The sequence below is a fragment of the Aegilops tauschii genome, chromosome 7, assembly GCF_002575655.3.
Source record: "Aegilops tauschii subsp. strangulata cultivar AL8/78 chromosome 7, Aet v6.0, whole genome shotgun sequence".
In the NCBI taxonomy this organism is placed as follows: Eukaryota; Viridiplantae; Streptophyta; class Magnoliopsida; order Poales; family Poaceae; genus Aegilops; species Aegilops tauschii.
Genome location: NC_053041.3, coordinates 3455056 through 3481922, shown reverse-complemented (window position 1 = coordinate 3481922; position 26867 = coordinate 3455056). Strand labels below are relative to the sequence as shown.

At 45.2% G+C, this 26867-nt stretch overlaps 1 pseudogene; it reads left to right on the top strand.

The window, feature by feature from the left end:
- The first annotated feature begins 12734 nt into the window (after window positions 1-12734).
- On the top strand, window positions 12735-16538 carry LOC109745808 (uncharacterized; annotated as a pseudogene).
- Window positions 16539-26867: the final 10329 nt, after the last annotated feature.

Genomic DNA, 26867 nt, shown 5'->3' with positions numbered 1-26867 from the left:
AAACTAAATCAGACAAAGACCAAACTAACAAGTCGCGTACTCGCATCAGTAACATACATTTGTAGCAAGTCTGTAAGGATTACTCGACACCAAACAGCGCACTTGTGACAATGACAGACAGTCTGTAAGGAGTAGAAGGTAAGTGGCTAACACAAACAAATACGGGGGGATGTGATGTTGCAGAGCTTAGCACGAAATAACCTTGCCGGCCGCCAGTGAGCTTCACGTGGACGTCCTTATCGACGAAGTTGGCCAGGTCAAGCGCTATCTCCTTGCGCTGGCAGGGGCGGCTGGGCACGCCGACGACGGCACTGCTGCGTTGTGGTGCCGCACTGGCGCACTGCCGATGGAGTTGCAGCCGGCAGCCCGGCAGGGACCGTCGAGGCGGCGGATCGAAACGCGTGGAGCAGAGGGGATCAGGGGAATCAGATGGCATCGAGAGGCACGTGACGCGCGTTTTTTTTTTTTTTGAGAAATACGTCACGTGCGGTGTAGGCACTAGGCTGTTGCTGGGTTTTTTTTCTTGGCCCATCCTCCTAGTAAACCTATGATATATAGGCTGGTCCAAAATCACAGGGTGTTCAGCCAATTGCCACTACGCATCATCCACCCAAATCACTAATTAAGGAGAGAACACTCCACTTTCCCGGGTCGCGACAAGTGACGCACATGCAGCGCGCCACTTGTCGCAACCTGCGAGTTTTTCCTTTTTTCGTTGATCCGTTTATTCAAAACGTTTTATCTCTTAAACCGTGCGTCTAAATCTCGAACCGTTTTCATCATTGATAGGTTTTGACGAACTTTTTTTTCACGAAAAAAACCGGACGAAAAAACCAAACCGGGAGCACGGTTTTTTCCCTTTCCGAAAGAGGCACGCCCGTGCCTCTCGCGAAATCACAACCGTGCCTCTCATGGAAGCAAAACCGTGACTCTCGTGGAAAGAAAAAAACAGAAAACGCGTTTTTTCCCTTTCCGAAAGAGGCACGCCCGTGACTCTCGCGAAAGCACAACCGTGCCTCTGGCAAAAGCAAAACCGTGACTCTCGTGAAAGAAAAAAAACAGAAAACGCGTATTTTTTTCCCTTTCCGAGAGGCACGGCCGTGACTCTCGCAAAAACACAACTGTGCCTCTCGTGGAAGCAAAACCGTGACTCTCGCGAAAGAAAAAAAAACAAAAAGTGCGTTTTGTTTTTCCTTTCCGAGAGGCACGGCCGTGACTCTCACGAAAGCGCAACCGTGCCTCTCGCGGAAGTAAAACCGTGACTCTCACGAAAGAAAAAAAAACAGAAAACGTGTTTTTTTCGTTTCCGAAAGGTACGGCCGTGACTCTCGCTAAAGGTACGGAAGTAAACGCGTTTTTTCGCGCAAATTTTTTTTTTCAATTTTTTTGGTCGAAACGCTAAGGAAGACCAGGGAAAAACCAAAACGTCGAAAAAAACCGGGAAAAAAGCCGAAAACGCGTGCGGAAAAATAAAAAAAACAAAATCTGGAGGGAGCGTCCAGAGTGCGACACGTGGCGAATGGCTGAGAGCGCGCCAAGTGGCGCTGATCGTTGCGAGGCTCCCGAAGGAGCGCTCGTTAACTACCGGATTGGTTGTCGACCGGAGGACTATGAGAGCTCGGTGGAAACCCTTTTCTGGCCTTGGTTTGAGCCTGTGACGGTGGCAGCCGTGGACGCCGTAACCTTCTTAAAGGCGTTGACAGGATGCTCTCTCTTCCTCTACGAGAGACAGCTCTGGGGAAACTCTAGGCTAGGAGGTCGGTCGTTGGCGGCGCATTGGTCTTCTACGGTACCAGTCTTGCATGGCTCTCCTTCGGATCTTTCCTTCAGAGTTTTTTTTTTTTTGTCACGCATTTGCTGAGTGTCAAAACCCAGTAGACGGCATAAAAAAAGAAGACCAAACGGAATAGAGCGGACAGGCAGCGTTGTTTGGCAATCAAGTGTGTTTGTTACAAGATCCATGTGCGTTGTGCCACAAACTTTGTGCATGAAGGATAAATAAGTGGTGTGGTTTCTTTAATAATCTACATATACCTGATCTGCACATGCTTAGTTGGATTGGACTGTTGTGTGACTGTCAAGCAAGCACCACTGGATATATTGCTTGCTTGGTTTCTATAAGTTCACCATCAAGCCGGATGATTTGCATTTTTTTTTTTTGAGAAACGCCGGATTGTTTGCGTGGTGTGTGCTGCGTGTGGTTGTTGAACCATATATAAACTGAGCTTTGTGTTTGACTGATGAAACAAGAAATATTATTATTACTATCACGAGTGCTTTGTTAGTTAGTATATGGTAATTTGTGATTGCACCGAAGATGATATTTAATCCTGTGGTGTTGCCATTAAGTACTGTACGGAAGAGTTTGAGAAATCCAGCTACCGTCATTTGGATCATTAACTTGTTTCCAGCCAATTTGTTCTACTAGGTTGTATTCAGATGATTGCTAGTTCAGAAATGGGTTGTTCCAGTCCTTGTTGCATAGAGATAAACTGATTCCGTGAGTTGATATACACGCGGTCGTCTCTCCGGAGCAGAGTAGTAGAGAGAGAGAGATGCCGGAGAGAAGGAGATCTGCAAGTGTTGGGTCTGTACCAAGCTAGCTAAGGTTCCTGATGTGTTCCTAGATCAGCGGCCCTTAGCGTGAGGGGGCAGGCAGCATCTCTGCATCTCTTGTCCCGTGGTCGGAAGGTGGAAGATTGCCTCTCACGCCTGAAACCTCAAGCTACAGCCAAATATTCAGAGTTCAAAAAACAGAGCAAGTTCAGGTTATGACTCCGAGGCCCTGGGCTCGAAAGACACACAGAATTAACAGCATCATAATTCATCATCAAGGGAGCTCCAGCAGGTAAGCAGGCCGGGATGCCGGAAGGACAGTTCATGGTCCGACATTCCTGTTGAGCATTGTTCAGATTCTGAATACATACATTCAGAAACAAGCACATTCGGTTTGGCGTATCGTACTTTCTGGCTCAGAATAAATTGATCAGAGTTGTCAAAAACATACCTCACACTGATGGATCTGAAACAAATACTGATCTCAATTATAACGTAACTGTCTATAATTATAACCTGCACGTTGCCACCAAGGTCAGGGCCTTGGTGAGGTCAAAGGTCTTCTTGTTCTCAACCAATATTTGGACCTGTGTAAAATATATTATGACAATATTTTATATGCAATTGTACGCGCAGTTTCATCTTCCCTTGCCAGTCCATCAGAGATCCTTCTCAGTCCAAATGGATCATTTGAACAACTTGGCTGAGATCCGGCTCCAAACAGACCCACTAGGCTGTCTAATCTGTAAAAATAAAGACATCATTAGCAGACTCATGGTTCTCCGAATGTACCAAACAAAAGGCACAGAAGGAATCTTTTAGCAGAAAATTCAGTCCCAGAGGTTGCCCAGGCAGAAAGTATGACAAGTGAAACTGAATGTGCTTGTTTCTGAATTTATGAATTCAGTAAGTGTCCCTCCGGCATCCGGCCGTCTTACCTGCGGGAGATCCCTTGATGATGATGCTGTTAATTCATTCTGTCTGTCTTTGGAGCCCAAAGCCTTGATTGCAAACTCTGTTGAGCTCCAGCGACTTCGTCTTCGTCCAGACCTCGACTCAGACTCTGGTTACCAGCGAGCTTTGTGGAGGCAGAAGGCAGCAGGCAAAGATGGACAATCAGAACTTAATTAACTGATGCATACATAGATAGACTGCAATTGTGCTTCCTCTTCTTTCTGAACCCTGAATACTGGCCTGTGGCTTCCTCTGCTTTTGCTCTGCTTTGTGGACTCTCAATACTGGGCTGTAGCTTGAGGTTTTAGGTGTCAGGCCGACCTAGGGCCTGATGATCGTCCTGATTCCAACCACAGCATGGACGGAGATTCTGCCTTCTCACGTTAATGGCGGCTGATAACTCTCTTTTCGTTAGCAGAGAAGGACGCCATGGCCCTGCTCAACCGGGTAGCCTCCAAACTGACTGCTGAGCTGAACAAGGTGTTGGAGGGCACTAGTTTCGATCGGTCTCATCTCGGACACGTTGTAAAGCCAGTGAAGGAACTAACCAGAGAAGCTCGGAGCTTATACTCGTGAAATTGACTCGGAATCAAAATAGGGTTGCAGATTTGGTTTAGCCAAACTTTCGTGAACTGAGCACGGAACCGACTTTAGTTGAGCTGTAAAGTATAGCTTCTTTAAGTAGATATAATCATGTTTCCCCTGGTAGAAGTAGACAGAGTTTTTTCTTCTTCTTTTACTCCTACTATGTCTGAAGTCTGAACTAAGAATTGACAGAGCAAGTGGATGTCAGAAAAACAAAATGCAGACTCCTCTGCCCCAGCGACTCCATTTATCCTCCTCCTGAGCAGAGGACGAAGGGAGATGCTGCTCCATCACGCTAATGGCGGATGCTATCCATTTGTTGGAGCAGGGACTACCCCCAACAAGAACAAGCATCAGGAACCCAATCTAGCTAGCTACGGATCGAAATCGAACACTTACAGATCAAGCCGCGACGGACTGCACTCCATCTCAGGGAGCGTCTCTCCGGCATCAGTATTTAGAGTTGAGAAAGCAGAGCATACGAGAGGAAAGCTAGCTACAGGGAAGGCAAAAACGATAACAGACAAACAGAGCAAAGCAGATGCTTGATTCTCCATCTTTGTCCAGAGTCGAGCCGAGGTCCAGGCCCTGGTCACAAAAGGCAGACATAATTAACAAGACCATCATCATGATCAATGGATCTCCGGCAGGTAAGCTAGAATATTGAACTGCCTACGAATATGCTAGAATATTGTCAACTGCAAACTCTCAGTTTCCAAAGCTATGATGTGTAGATAGATTGCACAGCTAAAGTTTCTCATCAAGATGGCCAGTTGGTGAGCTGGACCTTTCTTCATGAGCTGAGGTATATCCCGAGTAGAAATCACTGCTGTTGTTCTATGATCATTTTGTTACCCACTGAGTTCCTTTGTAAAATCGCTCTGTTTTGTGTATAGTGTCTGTATTTGACATAATAATTGATGCTTTTGTCCTTGCAATTTCGCAGGCAGCAATTGTGGAATTCTGGCAACACGGTGAGCAGTCTATGATGATGGTTCATTGCGTAATTGTATTCCTACACACACACAAAACGTAATCCAAATCCAGTATCGGAAATGGGATGACAGTGTTCCATGTTCCAGGATATTGATCTTTTAAACGGTATAGTTTGCGACGAAGAAGACAACAGATTGCTTCATGAGTAATTTTTGTTTTTTGCACTCGTCCTGTAGATCGAGGCCTTTGAGGTGGTTCTCTAATTAACACTTCCACTCTGCTCAATGACCGGCAAATTGCTGCCGAAGCTTTATAAGATCAAGCTGCGGCCGGTCGACGGACCAGCAGATGGGTCTATGCCCAAGGGCAAGCTTTTACTCTTTATTGATGAGAAGTGTTGGCGAGGATGCCAATGCAAGATTTATTTTTTGCCTCGGCGGAGATATGTACATGTATTACGCCTCCTGTTCGACCGAGGCAATTGGCTGTTTGAAGATAGATTTTTTTTGTGGTGACTTGGTAGTGATGTTACGGGAGCTAGCCGCTACCAGTTTCATGCTGGAGCCGAGCATAGGTGCATAATCATGTAGTATTTCTTTCCCCTGATGTAAAAGGTTGTTTGTATCTTGTAAAGATGACTCTGCTGCAAACAGCTCAAGCTCAATAGAGCAATTTTTTCATCATAGCCAGAACACCATGTACATGTAATTCCTCAGTTCTTTCCAGAGAGAAGTATGAAAAACAAATATATTCCTGCCCCTCCCCCTCCCCCCCGAGCACCGTCTGCTGGGCTGGCCCCCGACGCCGAGGAGTGCCGGGTAGAAGGAGCTCGCTGCTCCATGCCGCAAGATAACTATTCATAATTATCTCCTGACTGACAGAGATTGTGTATTTTCCTTTTTGTTATATGACAAAAGATTCTTGTTGAGCTGGACATTAAATCTTGGCTCCCCCTCTGCTTCCTGGACTCGACAAGAGGAGAGCAACAAGTCTAAAGTTGCCAATTAGTCACTAGCTAGCTAGGCTCAAAGCAAGAATAAACACAGCAAAAAATATAAAATAACCTGAACTTTAGATTGCACACAAATCCTCACACTCATTATTAGTAATACACAAAAACCAAATTGTTTGGTGGCAAGTGCATAATAAAGCGTTTGGATTATTATACACACATACATCAGTACAGGACAACAATTAATACCTGTTCAACAGGGTAGGCACTGCTTACTGAAATGAAATGGAAAAGGTGGTAACACCACACCAGCCGGCCATACAGATAGAGATATTACGGGTGCAACAAAGGCAAACCAACTTGGAAACAAGCATGCGTATAAATAAGTAATAATGTGGGGACCCATTTAACTTGTGTGCCCACATTTGGGGATGGAAGATTTCAAGGTAGCACTGAGAATCGCCATGCCCATGGTGTCTGTCCCACTCCGGTAAGATGCATCTTGCCTATCCCACTGCTGGAAGCTTCTGGAACCTGTGTGCTCTTGTTCGCTGGAAAAGTCTCTTCCTCGCGGCCAGTGACACAAACAAAAGTGGAGCTTCTTTCCTCACAGCGTCAATCATCGCGCTCATGCACGGGCTGCTCTTTACTGCTCCTTGGTACCATTCCTTGTTGCATCTACACTCGACCTGGCGGAGCATCGGGAGGTGTTTCATACCCAGCTGAGGGCCTTTATTTGCAAGTGCAGGTGAGCCACCATAGAACTGGAACTCGAATTCAAGCGAAAACAGCCACGGCATCGCTCCTTCCTGGAAGGTGACAACCGGTGGCATGCGGCTGTTAAGAAGGAGACTGTAGAGCCTCAGGAACCCTTCACCGCTGATGGCTATGGGCTCTCTTGGGACGACCTCCAGCCTTAGCTTGAGGTTACGTAGGCTAGGCATCTCCCGCAGAATCTTGAGATCCTGCTCCTCTAGTTTGCAGGTCCTGATATCCAAGGACCCAATGTCGTTGAAGTGATCCTTGATCCATCGTGGAATCTGCATGTGTTTTGTCCCAACAACTAGCCCCCCATTGTCACCAACTTCAACGCCCATTATAAAGGATATAATCTCCCCAGCTAATTCAGCCACTTGATCACTATTCTTCCAAGCCTCGCGGACGCACTTGGGCACTCCCTCCAATTTTGCAAGCTGACCAGCTTCCCAGGGTAACACACCGATGGTTTCATCTAATTCCAAAATCTCCAGCTTTGGTGATTACATTGTTTCGGTGGATTCCCTGAAGCTAAAAGAGATAAAATAGAAGAGCCATAGCAGAGCAGCAACCGAGTTTCCGTGGCTGCCGGATCCTCACCGCGATTCGTGGAAAGCACACCTACCGCTGACATTCGGGCGTCTCTCTAAACTCTGGTCAGAGGGGGGGGGGGGGGGGGGGGGGGGGGGAGAGAGAGAGAGAGAGAGAGAGAGAGAGAGATGCTGGAGAAGCAGCGAGCGAACGGTTTCGCCGCCGGAGGTTGCCCGGCGCAGGCACCATCCTGTCCCAGAGCTCGAGCTATTGATCTGTGAGTGTTGGATCTGTGGACTGTGGGTAGGTAGGGTTCCTGAAACTGTCGATTCTGCATTGTATCTATAATATCTATAAATAAGTATTCCTTGCTAAAAAGAAAGAGCTGATAGAAAGCAGCCGCGATTAGCTTTGAGGAGGAAGGGAGCATCTCCTTCCATCATTGGTCGAATCGACCCGACGCCTCATGCTACAGCCAAATATTCAGAGTTGAGAAAACAGAGCAAAGCAGAAGAGTAGAGGTGGCTAACTACAGGTGAAGCAGAGTTAAGAAAACAGAGCAAAAGCAGAGGAGGCGACTTGCAAATATTCAGACATGAGAAAACAGAGCAAAGCAGAGGAGTAGAGAAGGCTAACTACAGGTAAAGCAGAGTTGAGAAAAAAAAAAGCAAAAGCAGAGGTTGCGACAGAATGAATTGACGGCATCCATCATCAAGGGGTCTCTGGCAGGTAAGCTTCACAACTCAACTACGTACGTATATCTACCATCAGCGTGCAGTCAACACCGCGCTTCAGCTTCAGAAACAGAGCACACAAGGCACAAGCGCTCCTCAGCTTCTCCAGAACTGCACAGCATACACTCAGCTCTCCCTTTCCAACCCCTTCTGCTAACACTAACCCCAGTTAAGATACTGTAAGTTTGGTCTGTACTACCGAGCTACCAAGGGTTCCTGATGTGGATTTGGCACCGTAGATCGAGTAGTATCACAGTCACAGTCAAGTGTGTAATGTATTTTCCATGGTAAAAAGAAAGAGAGGATAGATAGGAGCCATTAACGTGAGGAGGCACCATTTTCTTTCATTTGGTAAATACTATAAGGCTAATGTGGTGGGAGTGCATGGGGTTAGCTTTTCCTTTATGTCTGTTGCACAACAAGCAAGCCACACAGTTGTCAGCGTCTAGCCCATAAATCACAGTCACACATGAACATGTTGAGCAGAGGAGGAGCGCAAGGGACTCTTGATGTTCAGAAGTAACTACTGATATTAACGTCTTGCGGTACATATAAATTTTGCTGATAGTAACATTTTTTGGAATCCAAAATGCAATACAAAAACAAAACATCTAGCAACTAAAAAAACCCCGATGTTTCTTCAGGCACTTCGTCCCAGACTCATTCATATCTTTTACGTATTTTCGAATGAAGGCCAGGCCGATGTTTCTGCAGCTACAGCATGACATATGAACAGAAGAGCGGTGTCAGTCAAATAAACAGTAACAAACAAGTCCAAGATGATCATCTCATAGCACGTAAACAACAACAAAAGTCATAATGAGCGGAACACGGTATCATTGCTATGGAGAACTTGATAACGCAGTTCAACAAAAGGGATGCTACTGAATATGAGGTACGCACCTTGTTCATTATAGAAAAAAAGGTGTTGCTTCTAACTGATTTAGTTGTCAAAGTCAATGATGCATGATTTGAAACATTTGGTTATCCAGGACAAGAGTATGCTATACAGTAAAACTGCATTGTAAAAGCTTCAGTGATGAAGCACCTATGGAGCAACATGGAGAGCCAGTGGAGTGCTTCATCTCCTATGCAGTTTTGGATGACACTCTCATCAACAAGCTCTCAAAGAACGACCAGGCTCCTCCTTGATGGAAAAATAGAATGTACAAGACTTATTTGAGGACATGAGATTCCTAGACGGAGGTGCAAAAGCTTACTGATTGTGCTTTCCTACTGTCAACCACTCGGGCACCGGTGCACTAGTTCGGCAAAGAGATTGTGATACAAATGTAATATGGATAGCAGATATAGCCTTTTCCAATCTGAAAATATAAAAATTATAATATAGCAATGCTTGAAAATAAGGCTTAGGGTTCATACTTTCACTAGTGCAATCTCTCAACGGTGCTAACATAATTGAATCATATAACAATCCCTCAACATACAACAAATAATCACTCCAAAGTTTCTATCGGAGAACGTAGGACAAAAACATGTATCAACCTATGTGCCTAGACCACCCAAATGCCACCATGGGCATCCGCAAGTTGATTACCAAAACATATATCAAATGACTCAATATAATACCTCATTGTCACTAGGGTTTCCATATGCAAGACATACATCAAGTGTTCTCAAATCCAAAATATTCAATCCAACATAACAAAACCTAAAAAAGCAAAACTCAATTCTTCACAACAAGATAGAGAGAGAAAAATACTATATGATCCGACTATATTAACAAAGCTCACGGTACATCAAGATAGTGCCAAATCAAGAACACGATATATATACATACATACATACATACATACATACCCTCATCCTCGAGGGTGAATTACTCCCTCCTCGTTATGGAGACCGTCGGGATGATGAAGGTGGCCTCCGGTGATGATTTTCCCCTCCGACAGGGTGTCGAAGAAGGCCTCAAGATGAGATCGCTTCACTACAGAGGCTTGCGACGGCGGAGCGGAAGTTCTAGCTTTCTTTCTGGGGTTTTCTATATTTAAAGGAATTTTTGGCACCGGTTTCACGTCAGGGTGTGTTGCTGCTGCCCCAGAACTCAAGACGCTCCTCTTCGTTGCCAATCTGACGGTTGATCCCAACATTGTGGGCCTGCGGTGATCGGTACGGGCCTGCACCCTTGCCTGGTCTCCTCGAGGTTGACGCCGCCCCATCTGCCGGTCTTCACCGAGTCGTGAGTGGGCTCTCTTGGCAAACTGGCAGGCGTTGTTGTCGTTCCTCCCCCATGCAGCTACATGCGTGCCTGGCACGTGACACTACCGGAACGGGGCGCTACCCCGACGGCCAAACATATGCCGACGGCCCCCGTCAGCCTACTCCGAGCTATGCCGACAGTCAGGGCCAGGCCGTCGGCGTATCTGGGCCGTCGGGCTATCCTCAGCTATGCCGACGGCCCTCGACGGCACAGAAAAGCCTACAAGGTGAAAACAAAAACCTCGCGAAATTCCTCGCCTCCTTGGTCGTGTATAGTGATTTTTGGTGGCCAGTAGGTGATTGTTGGTCGTGTTTGCATTGTTTATTGTAGTACGGAGATGAACACGGCCGAATTCCGTGCTTCCTTGGAGTCCTCGGCCACCGTTGGACTTAATGATCTCAACTACGGCTCATTTTGTGATCATTCGGAGGACACCCAAGACATGGAACAAGAGGTGACCGGGGAAGAGGAGGAGGCCAAGGGGGTGGTTTCGCATGCCAAAGGATGGCTCGATCCACAACATATACATGCTAAGTTTGTGGTGATTTTGGATCAAACATTGTGTTTGAAGTGATGTATTTTGGGTGAACTTCGCATGTTTTAATTTTAAAAACGCGATGATGAAACTTTATGTTATGACGGTTATGCTATTCATGTTTTAATTTGAATATTTTTAAGATATGTATTGTGTAGTGTTTGAAGTTCGTGCGGCTAGGACACAAAATCTACACAATTTTATTTTTACTCACTAACTATAGGGGATCGGCTAGGTGCCGCCACCGCTAGTGGAGTAAAAATTTACTCCACTAACTTTTATGGGATCGGTTAGAAATGCCCTTAGCCTAGCAGACATAGCAGGGTCACACCATAAGTAACATAACCAATGCTTTTTATTATGTCCAAAGTAAGATATTCTACTCTCTTTTTTTTGCTTAAAGATATTCTAGTTGTTACACATTGTTATTTTTTAGGGAAATGTTTGTATACGGACGACCGGCCGGTCGCATCGCTCGCTCGCTGCACATCCTACGCGCGAGTTCCACAGCGGTGGGGTCACACACCGCTTTTCTCTCCTGATCCTTATCTTTTCACAGGCAGCGTTGCTCTCATCCACTCGTCTCCGTTTCTTCCTCTATCTCCTTTTCTCCTCCACCTCCCACACCGCACCATAGCCAAGGTTTGTTGTTGCTTTTTCTGCTGCGGGCCAAGGCTACCCATGAGCTGCAACCGGCGAAAGGGAGGGGCGGCGGAGCTAGCTACAGGATGAAGCAGGCGAGCGGTGCTGCGAAGACATCTCCGGCATGTGTGGCGAGGCCATGGGGGCGCTGCTATGACCCTTTCTAGCCATGAGAGCTACTCCGAGCGGCACAACACCCTGCTACCACCTGCTCGCTCGGTGCTACAACCAGTTTGCGTGATGTTACAAACGGCGTAACACCCTGGTACAACTGGTGTCGCCGCTGGTAGAGTTATCCGAGGCCAGCCACAATGAACTTCCATGGCGAAAGCTGCAACCACCTCTCCACAGAGCTGGAACCTGCGTCGCTGAAAGTTGCAGCCACTCCTGAGGAAAGCTGTAACCATCGCCTGATTTTGCATTTTTGCTACCACCGTTTATTTTTTTGCTGGAACCAGCACAAGTTTTTGCTACCACCGATTTTTGGGTTTGCTTCAACCAGCCCCCCAATTTTGTAATTTTTGCTACCACCGGCGTTTTAGTTTGCTGGAGTGAGCTTCATTTTTTGCTACGACCGGCATTTTTGATTTGCTGGAACAACGTCCAATTTACATGATTTTGCTACCACCGTGTTTTTGATTTGCTGGAGCCAGTGCCATTTTTTGCTACAACCGTCTTTTTGGATGCGAACCACTACATCGTCGCCATTGAATCTGCAGGGAGGCAAGGGGGATGGCAGCACGGGCTAGGGGTGAGCACGGCGGGGACGGCGAGCTTCGAGGCCGGTCGTCTTGCTCGGGGTAGGGAGCGCTTTGAGTAATAGGCGCGGGGTCGCTCGGGGTAATCAGCGCCGGCCTGGGGCCCGTAGTATTGCTAAGGAAGAAGAGGAAGGCGTGGGACGGGGAAGAAGAGGATGAGGAAGCCAGATCGAACGGCTGGACTGCGCTGCATCGGGCGGCTGGGGCGCGACCGGCGCGCCGGCGTCTAGTAGTCGCCTATTTTTTATGGGAGTACTAGTTACACATTGCTAAGGTATGCACAGAGGCATGTTGGACTACGGGAAGGAACTTCCACAATATATGACGTAAAATTATGCAGCGTTGGTTAAAGTACAAGATAGATGCATGCACGCAAGAGGGGCCGGTGGAGATATTAATGCACATGCCATGAGTGTCAATGGCCTGTCCGATCATGGGCAGGTAAAATGGCACACTCTCACTGCCATGAGTGTCAAGTGGGGGTTTGCTTTGATATGGACAAGCAACTAGGCTGAGAACAATCGCAGAGCGTTTACTGAGTCGGCCTATGCTGGCTGCAAGCTCTACGTTTTAAATTGAGATGCCAAACATGCCAACACCCCTCAGCAACGCACACAACCCACCATAGCAATTTCGATCTCATGGAGACGGCACCACCAATAATGCTCGCCACACTGCTGCTGCTGACCACGGCCACTGCCGTTGGCCTTGCGTCGGACATGGCGGCAGTGCCCAGGGGACAGGCCATAGCGCTCCTGGCCTGGAAAGCCAGCCTTGACATTCACAGCCAGCATGCCCTGCGGTCCTGGGACAACATGTCGACACCCTCAGCTGGCGCGGCATCAGCTGCGGCATGCACTCGCGCGGGCGCCCACCGGTGATCAGTGGCATCTCCCTGCAGGGGATGCGGCTGAGAGGGGCATTGGAGTCCCTTAACTTCTCGTCTTTGAGGACCTTGACACACCTCGACCTCTCCCACAACCGCCTTGCTGGGAGTATTCCTCCCGGTATCAAGGCCCTCGGAGAGCTCCAGGCTCTTCTTCTACAAGGCAACCAGATAAGAGGCTCAATCCCACTAGGTCTAGGAAATCTCACAAAATTGTGTGTCTTAATGCTTCATGAAAATGAAGTCTCCGGTGAAATACCAATGCATATAGGCAATATGAGTAATCTTGAGACGCTCAACTTGTCAATCAATCACTTAGTTGGTCATATCCCTTCTGAAGTAGGCCACCTAAAGCACTTGGTTAGGCTATATTTGTCTAACAATAATCTTTCGGGCTCGATCCCAAGCAGTGTACATGACTTGACCAAACTCACTGCCTTATACCTTTACCGCAACCAACTTTCTGGACACATCCGTCAAAAACTTGGTCATTTGGTCAACTTAGAGGACCTGGAACTTAGCTACAACAAGCTGATCAGGTTCCAACCCAAACAGTTTAGGAAATTTGACAAAACTCACTACCTTGTACCTTGACGTGAACCAACTTTCAGGGCAAATTCCAGAAGGACTAGGTTGGTTGTTGCAGTTGGAGATCTTAGATCTCGATAGCAACATGCTAACATGTTCCATCCCAAACAGCCTAGGCAATTTAACAAAGCTCACTATGTTGTATCTTTACAATAACCAACTTTCTCGCCATATTCCTCAATAACTAGGTTATTTGGTAAAATTAGAGTACTTGGCACTAACAGGTTCCATCCCAAACAGCCTAGGAAATCTAACAAAACTCGCTAGCTTGTACCTTCCTCATAACCAAATTTCTGGCCACATTGCCCAGAATTAGGTCATTTGGTCAACTTAGAGTACTTGGAGCTTAGCAACAACACAATAAAAGGTTCCATCCCAGTTTGCCTAAGTAATCTGACAAAACTCACGACCTTGTACCTTTACAGTAACCAACTTTCTGGGGAAATTCCACGAGAACTAGGTTTTGTGTTCAAGTTAAAAGAGCTGGTTCTTCATGTAAACACACTTTCAGGTTACATCCCAAACACATTAGGAAATTTGACGAAACTCACTATATTGTATCTTCACATGAACCAACTTTCCGGACCCATTCCTCAAGAAATTGGCAAGTTAATGAGTCTAGTTCATTTGGGCTTTGCTTTCAACAACCTCTCTGGTGCCCTACCATCTGGTATTTGTGCGGGAGGTCGGCTACAATACTTTAACGCTGCTAGCAACAACTTGATTGGACCCTTGCCATCAAGCTTACTAAGTTGCACAAGCCTAGTCAGGGCTCGAGTTGAAAGAAATAACCTTGAGGGAGATATCACCGAGATGGGGGCTCATCCAAATCTTGTCTATATTGATATCAGTTCAAATAAACTATTTGGTAAATTATCTCATCGTTGGGGTGATTGCTACAAGCTTACCATGCTACGTGCGTCAAACAACAATATAACTGGAATGATACCATCAAGCATAGGGAAATTATCTCGGTTGGGGATACTTGATGTTTCATCAAACAAGCTTGAAGGACACATTCCACCAGAAATTAGCAATGCAATGATGTTGTTCAATTTAAGTCTTTCTAGTAACTTGCTCCAAGGAAATATACCACAAGAAATTGGATTACTGAACAATTTGGAGTATCTAGATTTATCATCAAACAAGCTAGTTGGGCAGATACCAGGATCAATTGAGCATTGTTTGAAGCTTCACTTTCTAAAGTTGAGCCATAATCACCTCAATGGTGTTATTCCTATCGAGCTAGGGATGTTGGTAAACCTGCAAGATTTGTTGGATCTAAGTGACAATTCAATTGATGGTGCTATTCCAAGTCTTCTAGGTGGTCTTAGTGCGCTTGAAGCCTTGAATCCCTCTCACAACGCACTGAGCGGTAACATTCCACCATCACTACAGAGCATGACCAGTCTCATATCCATGGATGTGTCATATAACAGATTAGAAGGGTCGGTGCCGCATACCAGGTTCTTTGAAGAAGCTCCAGTCAAATGGTTCACGCATAATAAGAAATTGTGTGGTGTTGTGGAAGGTTTGCCCCCTTGTGATCTTCCTGCAAGTAGTGAACATGATAGGAAGTCTAGAGCTATTTTACTTGCTATTATACTTGTTATATCTCTTGCGTTTGTCACTGCACTAGTCACATGGCAATGCAAAAATAAGAAACCCAAGGAAGAAACTGCAACTGAAGTACAACAATACAAGATGTTCACCATCTGGAACTTTGATGGGGAAGATGTGTACCAGAAAATTGTTGATGCCACAAACAATTTCAACAATGTTCATTGCATAGGATCTGGAGGGAATGGATCTGTCTATAGACCTCAGTTACCAACAGGTGAATTGTTTGCAGTAAAAAAGATCCATATGATGGAAGCTGATGAGCAATTTAACCGTGAAATACAAGCGTTAATGCATATTCGACATCCCAACATTGCAAAGTTATGTGGTTACTGCTCGGCATATCAGGGAAGATTTCTTGTTTATGAATACATGGATAGAGGAAGCTTAGCAGAATCTTTGAAGGGAAAGGAAACTGCAATTGAATTGGATTGGAGGAGGTTAAATATTGTTTGTGATGTGGCTCATGCTTTGTCTTACCTGCATCATGAATGCTTCGCGCCAATAGTCCATAGAGATATAACAAGCGGCAACGTTTTACTTGACCTGGAATTTAAGGCATGCCTCTCAGATTTTGGTATAGCAAAAATACTTGATGTGGATGCATCAAACTGCACAAGTCTTGCCGGGACAAAAGGATATCTTGCCCCAGGTAAAATCATATATCTATCTTGGTTACATACATAATCTTATTATATATTTGTTAAACCAACCATGCTACGTTTGTCTCTTGTTTATACAATCCAAATTACTATACAATAGATGGCTATCAGAATTAACTCTCCAATGTTGATGTTTCTTCAGAGCTTGCATACACAACCAGGGTGACAGAGAAGTGCGATGTTTATAGCTTTGGCGTGCTCGTTCTAGAGTTGTTCATGGGACATCATCCAGGCGATTTCCTTTCGTCCATGGACAACTACAACAAGAGTACACTACTTGAGAATTTGCTGGACACCCGGCTCCCACACCCTGAAGCGGAGATCGCAAGTGAGATATTTCAAGTTGTCGCCATTGTTGTTCGGTGCATAGAGCCTGATCCATCACGTCGTCCGACGATGCAGCAAGTAATCAAGGTGCTCTCAACAGTTGAACGATCACCTGCTCATAATCTTGATTATCTCCACACCGGCATTGTCATCCCCGCCTGCTGGTCCTGAATGTTCGTTTAGTTAGCAAGCTGTTGTTTCTTCCTTATGATTATACATACAGACTGTCCATATGGTAGTTTGTTTTCTGTATTACGTTCATGCCCTGTACTAGTGGCTGGTTGTCAATTTGCGACATATAAATAAATATTTGTGTAGCAGACAGAGCTCCTGCTATTTCTTCAAAACATTGACAAATAGTCCTTTTTGCATCCTCTGTCAAACGTCTCCTTTTGGGGCCTTGTGGCCATTGCAAGATGCTCAAGCCTTTAGCTGTTACCCTGTCACTTGGGGCTGCAGCATTTCAAGATCCTCCGGCTGCTTTTTTAACAAGAATATGATGGGTACAATGAAGCATTTCAGGTGGTTTTGGGAGGAACAAAATAAAAAATAATGCATCTGATTCAACTCTGAAAAACGTTCTTATATTATGGGACGGAGGGAGCAGCTAGAAGATACATACAAGCAGTGCAGATCATCTCTTTTACCGGCTCGCTTTCTGGTTTCCGAAGCAGGAGCAAAGACAGGAAGGAAGGACAAAGACAGAGCCCTCAATTTTAATTTTAATTTTAGGGCCTACTAATGATATGATCCATACCAGACTAGAAAGATAAGCTACTATTAACATGGCGACACATGGAGAAATGTGTGCCTACGTACGCTAAGAGTACTAATCAGGTGATTTCCAAGGAAGGCGCGCATGTCAAAGAGTAGAAAATGTAAAATAGTTCTCACGATGATAATTACCATTTCTTTCTCTCAACGTTCAGAAATGTGCAGACTCGCTGAAAAAAGGAAGATGCGGAGCAGAGATTAATTAAGCAATTAACCGAAGAAAGGAAGATGTGGAGCAGAGATTAGCTAATCAATCCCTGGAGATGAAGAAATCTTGGGAAGATGCGCAACAGAGATTAGCTAGTCGTGACCTAAGCAATCCCAAGATTAACTAATCAATCAAAATAATTCAATAGTAGTCTTTGATCTTTACTGACAGAATATAACCGTTTCTAATTTCTACACTTGGCTGCTCACTAAAAACAATAAAGAATCGGTATATACTCCCTCCGTCCCAAAATAAGTGTCTCAACTCTAGTACAACTTTGTACTATCTATTAACCGAAGAAAGGAAGATGTTGAGACACTTATTTTGAGACGGAGGAGTAGTACATAACAAAAAAATTATCTGTCTGATGAGTGATGGATACAGTTTTCTATTAGTGATTAGAGCTGTTCGCAGCAGTACCATCTATCTTTACAGGATACAACCATCTTTTACACTACTCGGGGGACAACACTCACATAATTATACAACTATCACAACAAAAACATATCTTCTAACTGACAATTGCCTCGAATCGACCAGGAGGCCTGATAATGCATGTCTAAATCACGACACTTGACGCCCTCGCCGAGGCGTCGGCACTTCTCAGTGATGAAAAGCTTGCCCTTGGGCACAGTTTCTCCATGGAGCCATCTGGTGGCCCATCGACCGGGCGCACTTGATCTTGTAAAGTTTTGGCCACAGATTTTCTGGTCACTGTGAGCAGAGCCAAAGGGTTAACTAGAGAAGAACCTCAAAGGCTTCGAATCATTGGATGAAAACAGTTAACTGCAGACGTGTAAAAAAACCCTCACCGGACAGTCTGTGGTTATCTTCATCCCTAGCTATTACTCCCTCTGTAAACAAATATACGACAAAATTTTATCTTATAATAGTTTACAGAGGGAGTACCATTTAAAACAATATTCTGGAACATGGAATAGATTTAGTGTCATCTCACTTCGGACACTGGATATGGATTACGTTTTGTGTGTGTGTCTGTGTGTAGCAATGCAACTAGACAATGATCCATCATAGGCTGTTCACCCTGTTTCCAGAATTCCACAATTGCTTCCTCCAAAATTGAAAGGACACAAGGTTCGGTTACTATTTCAAATGCAGACAAGAAACTCGTGGGTAAGAAAATGGAAAGGGAACATCAGCAATGATTTCTACTAGGTAGACAACTTGGCTCCTGAAGAAAGATCCAGCTCACCACCTGGCCATCTCGATGAGAAACTCGATACTCCAGCGACTTCACCTTTGTGGACCTCAACTCGACTCTGGCTACCATCGAGAAGTGAAGGCACAAGGCAGTGTACAAAGATGGAAAATCAAGCATCTGCTTTGCTCTGTTTGCCTGTCATCGTTGTTGCCTGTAGCTAGCTTTCCTCTGCTATGCTCTGTTTTCTGAACTCTGAATACTTGCATGTAGCTTCCTCTGCTTTTGCTCTGTTTTCCCAACTCTTGTATATTTGGCTGTAGCTTCAGGTCAGTTTCAGGCGTTAGGTCGACTCCATTCGGGGCCTGAAAATCATCCGCCTTCCGACCACAGGACGGGGGGATGCTGCCACCTCACGCACATGGATGCTGCTGTCTATCCCCTCTTTTTTTTTAGCAAGGAATACACACTAGGCTGTATGATATTTAAATTTTGCAAACGGCCTTGGATTGAGATGATTCAAAAGGAAAAACCGTGTGATGCGACGAGGTGAAGAATTCTTCATGTTAAACACTTTTCCATTTGAGGTAGTTTTGAGGACGTGATCATGCAAGCCAAAAAGTGGTGTCAACAGGGTCCGCCTTGAAGTTCCCTTACATGGTCGTGTATGTTTGCCTGCCGTGTGCATGCTGCAAGTGCTGGTCTGATATTCCAACAATCGCTATTTGGTCTAACTAAAAGAAGATGTTATTTGTGTCCCTTAACTTTCATATACCAGAAATTCTGGTACTCCATCCGTCCGAAAAAGCTTGTCCCCAACTTGTCCCTCAAAATGGATGTATCTAACACTAAACTAACTTGATGCTAGATACATCCATTTGAGGGACGAGCTTTTTCGGACGGAGGGAGTAGAATACTCCAGCAAGGCAACCATGATTCGTTGAAATAACTTAGACCGGACACCTAGCTGCAGGCTGATCCAGAGGCGTCACCATTCCCTAGCAGTGGCTGGTGAAAAGGACAATGTCAATCAGCATCAACATGGAAAATGGCCGATGGCCACCAAAGTCACGCAGAGATTCTTGGTCAGCAATGACGGTCACCATCATTTCGAAAAGGTTGGTCTGTATAATAGTCCTCAGCCTTATATTAGTCAGCAAAGGCTGCACTGAATTTCCCTGGCTACACCTTCGTGGCTGCTCGCTGTTCTTTAAGCTCTGGAGCTGCAGTGTTAATACTAGAGCATTGCTTTCATGGGACCTTTTTTTAACTGGTGATTTTGTACCTTCCATGTAACTGAGAAAACCAAAAAGAAGTTCAGTTTTGGAGAGAATTGAAAATTTTCAATGCGCTTCCCCTATCGTGAGTGCATTAATTGAAGAGAGAAAAAAAAGATTTTTTGGTGTTTTGGTTGGATGACCCTCCCAAAGGTTGCCTGTTGTTGTTATGTTCAGAGAAAAAGGTTTATTTCAGGTACATGAGTTGATGAATATCTCCTTCAATGTCCGGGTTCAAGATTCATGCCGAGTTGCCGTTCGGATCAGGGGTGGAAGGGAGACGTAGGCAAAGTGGGGCGGGCGTGTGACAAGGCCTGGGCGGCGGTCTGGATGGTACATTGACGGCGTCGGTCTCTGATGATGCGAATACAGAGGAAGGGGATGGAAGAAATGAGAGAAACGGGGCTCTGAATGGGTTTTTTGGGTGGGCCGAAGGTGTCGGACGTCTACGTGGAGGAGGTCTGCATGCCGGCAAACCTCCCCAAGATTTGGTTCCTGTTTGTGGATCACAGACATCCGGATGAATTTAAGGCATTGTTTTAGATGAGTAGTAGTGTTCGAACCGTCCAGTTTAAACATTTGAAGGCAATTTGGTGCACCGTGTTGGTGCTGCCCTTAGTTAGCGGGAGGGACCGTTGTTGGGATAGCTTGCCGAATGACGTATGTAAGGGTAGCGTCAAGTTTTGCAGAATTGAAACGTCCTTCTTTACTCCACCACCAGCACAAAGAAGCTGCAATTACTTTTTTTTAGAGGACGCACCCACATCGCAGTCAACACCACATCACCTCAGCGCACACGCGTGTGTACCAACCAACCAGCCTAGAACCTAGCCTTGCCTAGGCCATACTTGTTCATGAGACCACACCGAAAATCGTCCTTACACCGGACGAAATCACTGTTCTAACCTTTTGCGCTAACTTAATCATGAATTGACCTTGCTTCTATTTTTTTTCAAATCTGTTCTTTTTCGGTCGCACCAACATGCATGGTGTCCAATCATTGGCGGTCTTGCTGTGGGGAAGAAAACTTTGGTTGCGCATGGTTGCAAGGATGAGCGGGTCTGCTCAAACTTCTCTTCAATTATGCGCTTGAATGAAACCAATTTTTATACAATAGCGGATAGAGGAAGTGTCATGTCAGGGACAGGGAGGATATTGATAGTTGTTGAGATTGATTCAGATGTGGATGAAAAGGATTTGACCACATTTTATTCATATGTGGCAAGCATGGATGGAGGAAGCAAAGTGATCATCTTAAGTAGGCCTAAAAAGATGGAGAAATTTGGAACTATGAATCCAATTTTTCTCAATGTCCTGACATATGAGGAGTTCAGCTACCTCTTCAAGGCACTCGCATTCGGAAGTGCAAACCCGGGGGAACACCCGCATTTAGTACAAATAGCAGACAGGTTTGCCAAATAGTTACAATCAGGGTGGTCAATTCTCGCTGCAAATTTGTTTGCACATGTAATGAGAACGAACTTGAATGTTCATTTCTGGCTTAGTATATTGAGCAGGTGCAGAAGACTAGTTGATAGAAACCTCTCTATGTTTGTGAGCATCCAAAATTATGTCTTGAAAAAGGTCTTCCAATCGACGTGACAGACATGGTTCTGCATCCCGCTTCTCCACTTCAGTTCATCTGGAATAGCTCAAACAATGTTCCACCGAAGGAATTACCACAGGTGACCTTTACAGAGCTGTTAGTGGATCTTAGTCCGAAGATGCAGGCCACTGTAGTGAGATTTGAATCAAGAATTCCACCTTATACTACATTTGATCACATTCTTTCAAGTTATGCTCAAGATACTCCTCTGCCCGGGACCAAGCGTCGATGAGTGCCTTAATTTCAAATCTTAGGCATTTTGTACATGTGTAATCTAATTGTTGTAATATATTATGAAAACCTTCCCTATTCCATGAAAGTTCTCCATAGTACGATTTCGTGAAAATTCCAACGTTTCGTATAATTAAGAATCTCGGTTAGCCTATTGGGGCCCCACATGCTAGTGAGTTCGATTTTCAGGTTTATTTCCATTTTATTATGTGCGGGTAAAATATGTCAAATAAAACTGTGTCGCATTTACCAGCCTGGTTTCGCGGTCCCGTGGCGACGGAGGTTGCCTGTGCTGGCACCAACCTGGCCCAGAGCTTAGGCACCTACGGTGGCCTGATAGTGTTTGGTACTGATGCCGTCGACTCGTCGCCGTATCTAATCATCACACAGTCTAGCATGTATTCCTTACTGAAAAGAAAGAGATGATAGATAGCACCCGCCCTTAGCACGAGGAGGCAGGCAACATCTCTGAAACCTCAAGAGACAGAGAAGTATTCAGAGTTGAGAAAAACAGAGCAAAAGCAGAGGAAGCTAACTAGTACAGGACAGAGCAGAGTTGAGAAAACAGAGCCACCAGAAAGGAAAAAACTTACCAAATCGCCTCTGAATTTTCGGTGGCCGGCCGATCCGTGCGGTGACTCGAGCGAGCACACGTGTGGGATTGTTTCTGCCAGCAGCGATGGCGGAGGTCGCCAGGTGCCATCCCATTCCTCAACAGCATACAAATAGAAGCATCCGGCAACTGAATAACCATTTTAAAAGTTCTGCTAAATTCAGAAAAGTCCATCAAATTGACATGCATGAAAACAAACTCATGTACTAGAAGCAAAAGTACAGAGATGAGGAACTTATTGGAAGCACTTAATCATATTCAGGAGACAGAGTCCGCAGCTGAAGCACTTAATCTTATTGGAAGCATTTAAATTCCATATAATCGTGCCATCCCACAGACACATCGTGGTCAATCTCTCGGTGGTTAAACACTACTGCCTATTCAGCCGCAACACGGACTAGCGTGCTTCTCGCAACGACAGAGTCTAACTCAACACTACGTGCGCGAGAACTCAACTGACAGCTGAGGGGTGCACTAGAAGAATTTAAGACAATTGGTCTGTGTAAATTACCTGTGAGCCATCTTCCATGCACTGATCTTCTTAAACTGACACTCCTTCCATCTCCTTTTTAAAACTTTCCAACTTTGTGCTAGGACCATTTGCACTAGCAATTGGATGCCAGATAAAAAATGCAGACTCCATTCTCCTCCTGAACAAGCACAGGATGGTTGGAGATGCCGCCCCCCAACCTGAATCTCGAAAGCATCAGGAACCCTTGCTTCTAGCTACATATCCAGCACTTACAAATGAAGCCGTGACGAGAGTTTCCATTCAAGCTCTGAGATAGGATGGGTCCGGCGCTCGTGCCGCTGATGCCGCCTGCAAAATCATTCGCTCGCCACCTCTCCGGTTTCTATCTCTGTCTCTCGACTCCTCTGCTCAAGAGAGAGGCCCGCGGTCCAGCGTCACGTGGCTGCTCGGACTCGGACGACCACCAAGATTCGGGTGGAATTTAAATGCTTTGTCCCAGGCGACTGTCCTATACAAGATTTATGAGTATTTAACCAAAAACTACCGCATTTCACGGACATGTGACAGAAAACTACCACTTTACCATTTTGTGCGGAAAACTACCAAATTTGTCCTAAACCGTGGCAAAAAACTACCAACTCGCGTAAGCGCTCGCTTCGCCCGCGCTAACCCCGAATCTGACCGGTTGGGCCCGCGAATCAGTTGCCACGCAGGCTAACGGACGGCCGCCGCGCGTTGACGGCCGTTATCGGCCCGTCCGCTGTAGGAACGGCGGCTGTCGGTCGGGTGCGGGTCAAGATCTGGTCCGTTCCCCTCTCGCTTCACTCTCTCCCTCCTCTCCCTCTCTCTGAACTAGGTGGCGGCTGCCATGTCGTCGTTGATTCTGGAGGGTGGCGGCGCTGGCGGCGGCGACGTTGGCGGCGGCGACGCTGGCGGCGTTGACACAAGTTTGGACGTTGCTGCCTCGCCCGCGCCTCCACCGATGGCCAGCGGCTAAGTCGATAATTGGTTGGGGAGCACCAGTTTCTCAACGCAGGCTGGCTCGCAGCAGCCGGAGGCACCGCTCTCCCAGTCATCGCCAATGGGTTGCAGGTATGCAAGTATCATCTGCTGGGCCTTTGGTTAGCTGCTTCAATCTGGCAGATTAGTAAGATGTGTTTGTTTCTGTTAGTTGGACATGTGTAGTAAACTGTATTGCAGTTGTAGCTCAGTCAATTTCAATTCAATTCATGAGCACTTATTTGTGCAGTTTGGCTGACCAGAAGTGGGATATATGGTTTCATTTAGAAGGAAGAAACCCTGTGAAAAGGGGTATAGTTGAGTCAGATATTTCTTTGCTTACTCTACAATCACTCATTGCTAGTGAAGGTTATGGGGAGAGTGATTACATGTACTATGTGAAGGAGGAGGGAATTGGATCTGAAAGAGTAAAGTATTTAGGTAATGAAGATAGTGTTCATGAAATGTTGGAGTATTTTCATCATGTCAAGGTTGTGAACATAAGGGTTGTGAGAGATGTTGAACCTGGAATTAGTACACAGGCTAATGAGAATTACATGAACACTCAAGAGAGCTGCTGTGTGAAAATGGTTGTGGAGCAATCTGAGCTTCAGAATCAGATAGATGATAGAAAGGCTCAGCTTGAGAGGAGCAGGATTCAAAGAGAGGCAGATTTGAACCACTTTGAAGGAGACACTGAAGTGTCTGAATTTTGTTCTGAGCATTCAGTTCATTCAGATGGGAGTGCTGAAGCTGTTCAACAAATGGAAATAGAGTGTGCCTCTGAAGAGGATACAACATTGCAAACTACTGCTATTGTGAAACATGTGAAGAATCCTGGTCCAACTAGCAGATGTCACAATGAGGTAGAGATAAAACGTTTTGAAGATTGGTTTTCTGAAGCAGATGAGTTTTGTTTTGCTGGTGATGCAGGCATAAGTGATGAGGAAGAAGAAGATGAAGTTGAACTACCATACCTCATGAAGAAGCCAAAGACAAAGAGTAGTAAGAAAAAGATGAAGGAAAGGCTATATTTTGACCCCTCAATTCCCAATTCACATTTACTCTTGTGCAAGAGCTTGTGTTTTGATAGTGTTTACAAGTTTAGAGAAGCATTAAGAGATTTTCATATAAGGACTTTGAGGTCTTTTCACTACCACAGGAACACTCCAACAAGAATTATTGTTTGGTGTTCACAGAGAGAGCATGGATGTGAATTTCACATGTGTGCCTCCAGGATAGCTAATGAAAGAACATTTTGCATTAAGAAGTGTAACATGGAGCACACTTGTCCAGCATCAGCAGAGAACACAAAGGTTACTACTAAGTGGCTTTCCAAAGCAGTTGAGCCTTCTCTTAGAGCAGATCCTAGAGCATCTGTGGATTCACTTATTAAAAACAGCAAAGTCAAGTTTTCAGTTGATGTATCAAAGAGTGTGGCCTATAGGGCAAGGAGGAAGGCTATTAAGGTTGTACAAGGTGACCAGAAGGAGCAGTACTATAGACTGAGGGACTACCTACAAGCAGTTCTTGACACAAACCCTGGTAGCAGGTGTGTAGTTACAACATTTGAGGACCCAGAAAACCCTGCCCCAACTCCTAGATTTAAGTACATGTTCTACTGCTTGCATGCATCAAAGCAAGGATTTCTTAATGGTTGCAGGCCCTTTATAGGTAAATCTATAACTGCATTTTGTTCAAAATATCTTTTTGTAAATTTATGGTAGCTAATTTGGGTATGGATGCAGGGCTTGATGGTTGCTTCATCAAGCTAACTACTGGACAGCAAATTCTTGCAGCCACAGGAAGAGATGGCAACAACAACATCTACCCCATAGCCTTTGGTGTGGTTGATAAGGAAGATTCAGAGAGTTGGACATGGTTCCTAACCCAGCTAAGATGTTGCATTGGAAGTGGTAGCAAATTTGGAACCTACACCATTATTTCTGACAGGCAAAAGGTATGCACCCTATCTTAGCCAGTAGTTCAGATATATATTGTTATTAGTAGCTTTATTTCTTTTTGTTCATGACCATGGTTATTAATTTACAATCAGGGTCTTCTTAAGGCTATAAATGAGGTGTTCCCTGATTCCCCTCAGAGATACTGCCTCAGGCACATATATGCAAATTTTCAGTCAGCTGGTTTCAGAGGAACAGAACTAAAGAAGCTAGTAGATCAGGCTAGCTACTCATTCACCAAACATGGCCATGAATTAGCAATGGCAGAGCTTAAAGCAGAGTGTGAGGATGCCTGGAAGTGGCTTAAAAAAATTCCAAAGGAGACTTGGTGTAGGTCTGCAATGGATTACAATTGCAAAACTAATCTTGTTGTGAACAACCTTAGTGAGGTTTTCAACAAAATAATCCTTGATGTTAGGGCCAAACCAATTAGGACTATGTTTGAAGGAATTAGGACTAAGCTGATGATCAAAAGGCAGAAGACTAGGGAAAAAACAGAGAACAACAGGTGGATGATCACACCCAACTATTCAGAGAAACTAGATGAGCACGTAGGGCTGGTCCTGACATCTGGCAAGTGTCTAGTGCTGAAAATCAGTATTGTGTGAACATAGCTACTAACTCATGTGACTGCAGGAGGTGGGACATGACAGGTGTGAAATGCAGTCATGCAATAGCAGCAATGAGCAAACTTCACATGCACCCAGAGGACTATGTGCATGAATTTTTCAAAAACCACTATATATTGAAGCATACAAAGACATAGTGTACCCTGTCCCTAGTCCTGAATTCTGGCCTGGCACCCATACTCAGGATATTGAGCCCCCAGTGTTCAAAGAAAAAGTAGGCAAGAAACAGACATCTAGGAGAAAGGGCCAGTTTGACGTGCCTGCACCAAAGGACACAAGCAGGATGGGAACAATTACATGCAGCAATTGTGGTCTACAAGGCCACAGATATACAAACTGTGGGAAAGCTCTAAAACCTAGTCTTGAGATGAGAAAGAACTTACATCAGGTCATTCAAAAATGATGCATTCTTTGTTTAATTATTTTAGTTCTGGTCTATTTACTAACTGATTTAATTTTGTCATGCAGGAGAATAGAGAAAATTTTAGGGGTTCCTCTAGTGCTACACATCCACCTCCACAACCACCACCTCAACATCAAACTTCACAGATGCCAGCATCATCTGCTCCACCTCCTAAAGCAATGAGGAACAAAAAAACAGCAGCAAATAAGAGAGGTTCAACATCAACAGTTTCAGCAGGAGCAGCCAGGTCTTCACCAGCACCTGCAACAGGATCAACATCAACAAGAGCTCC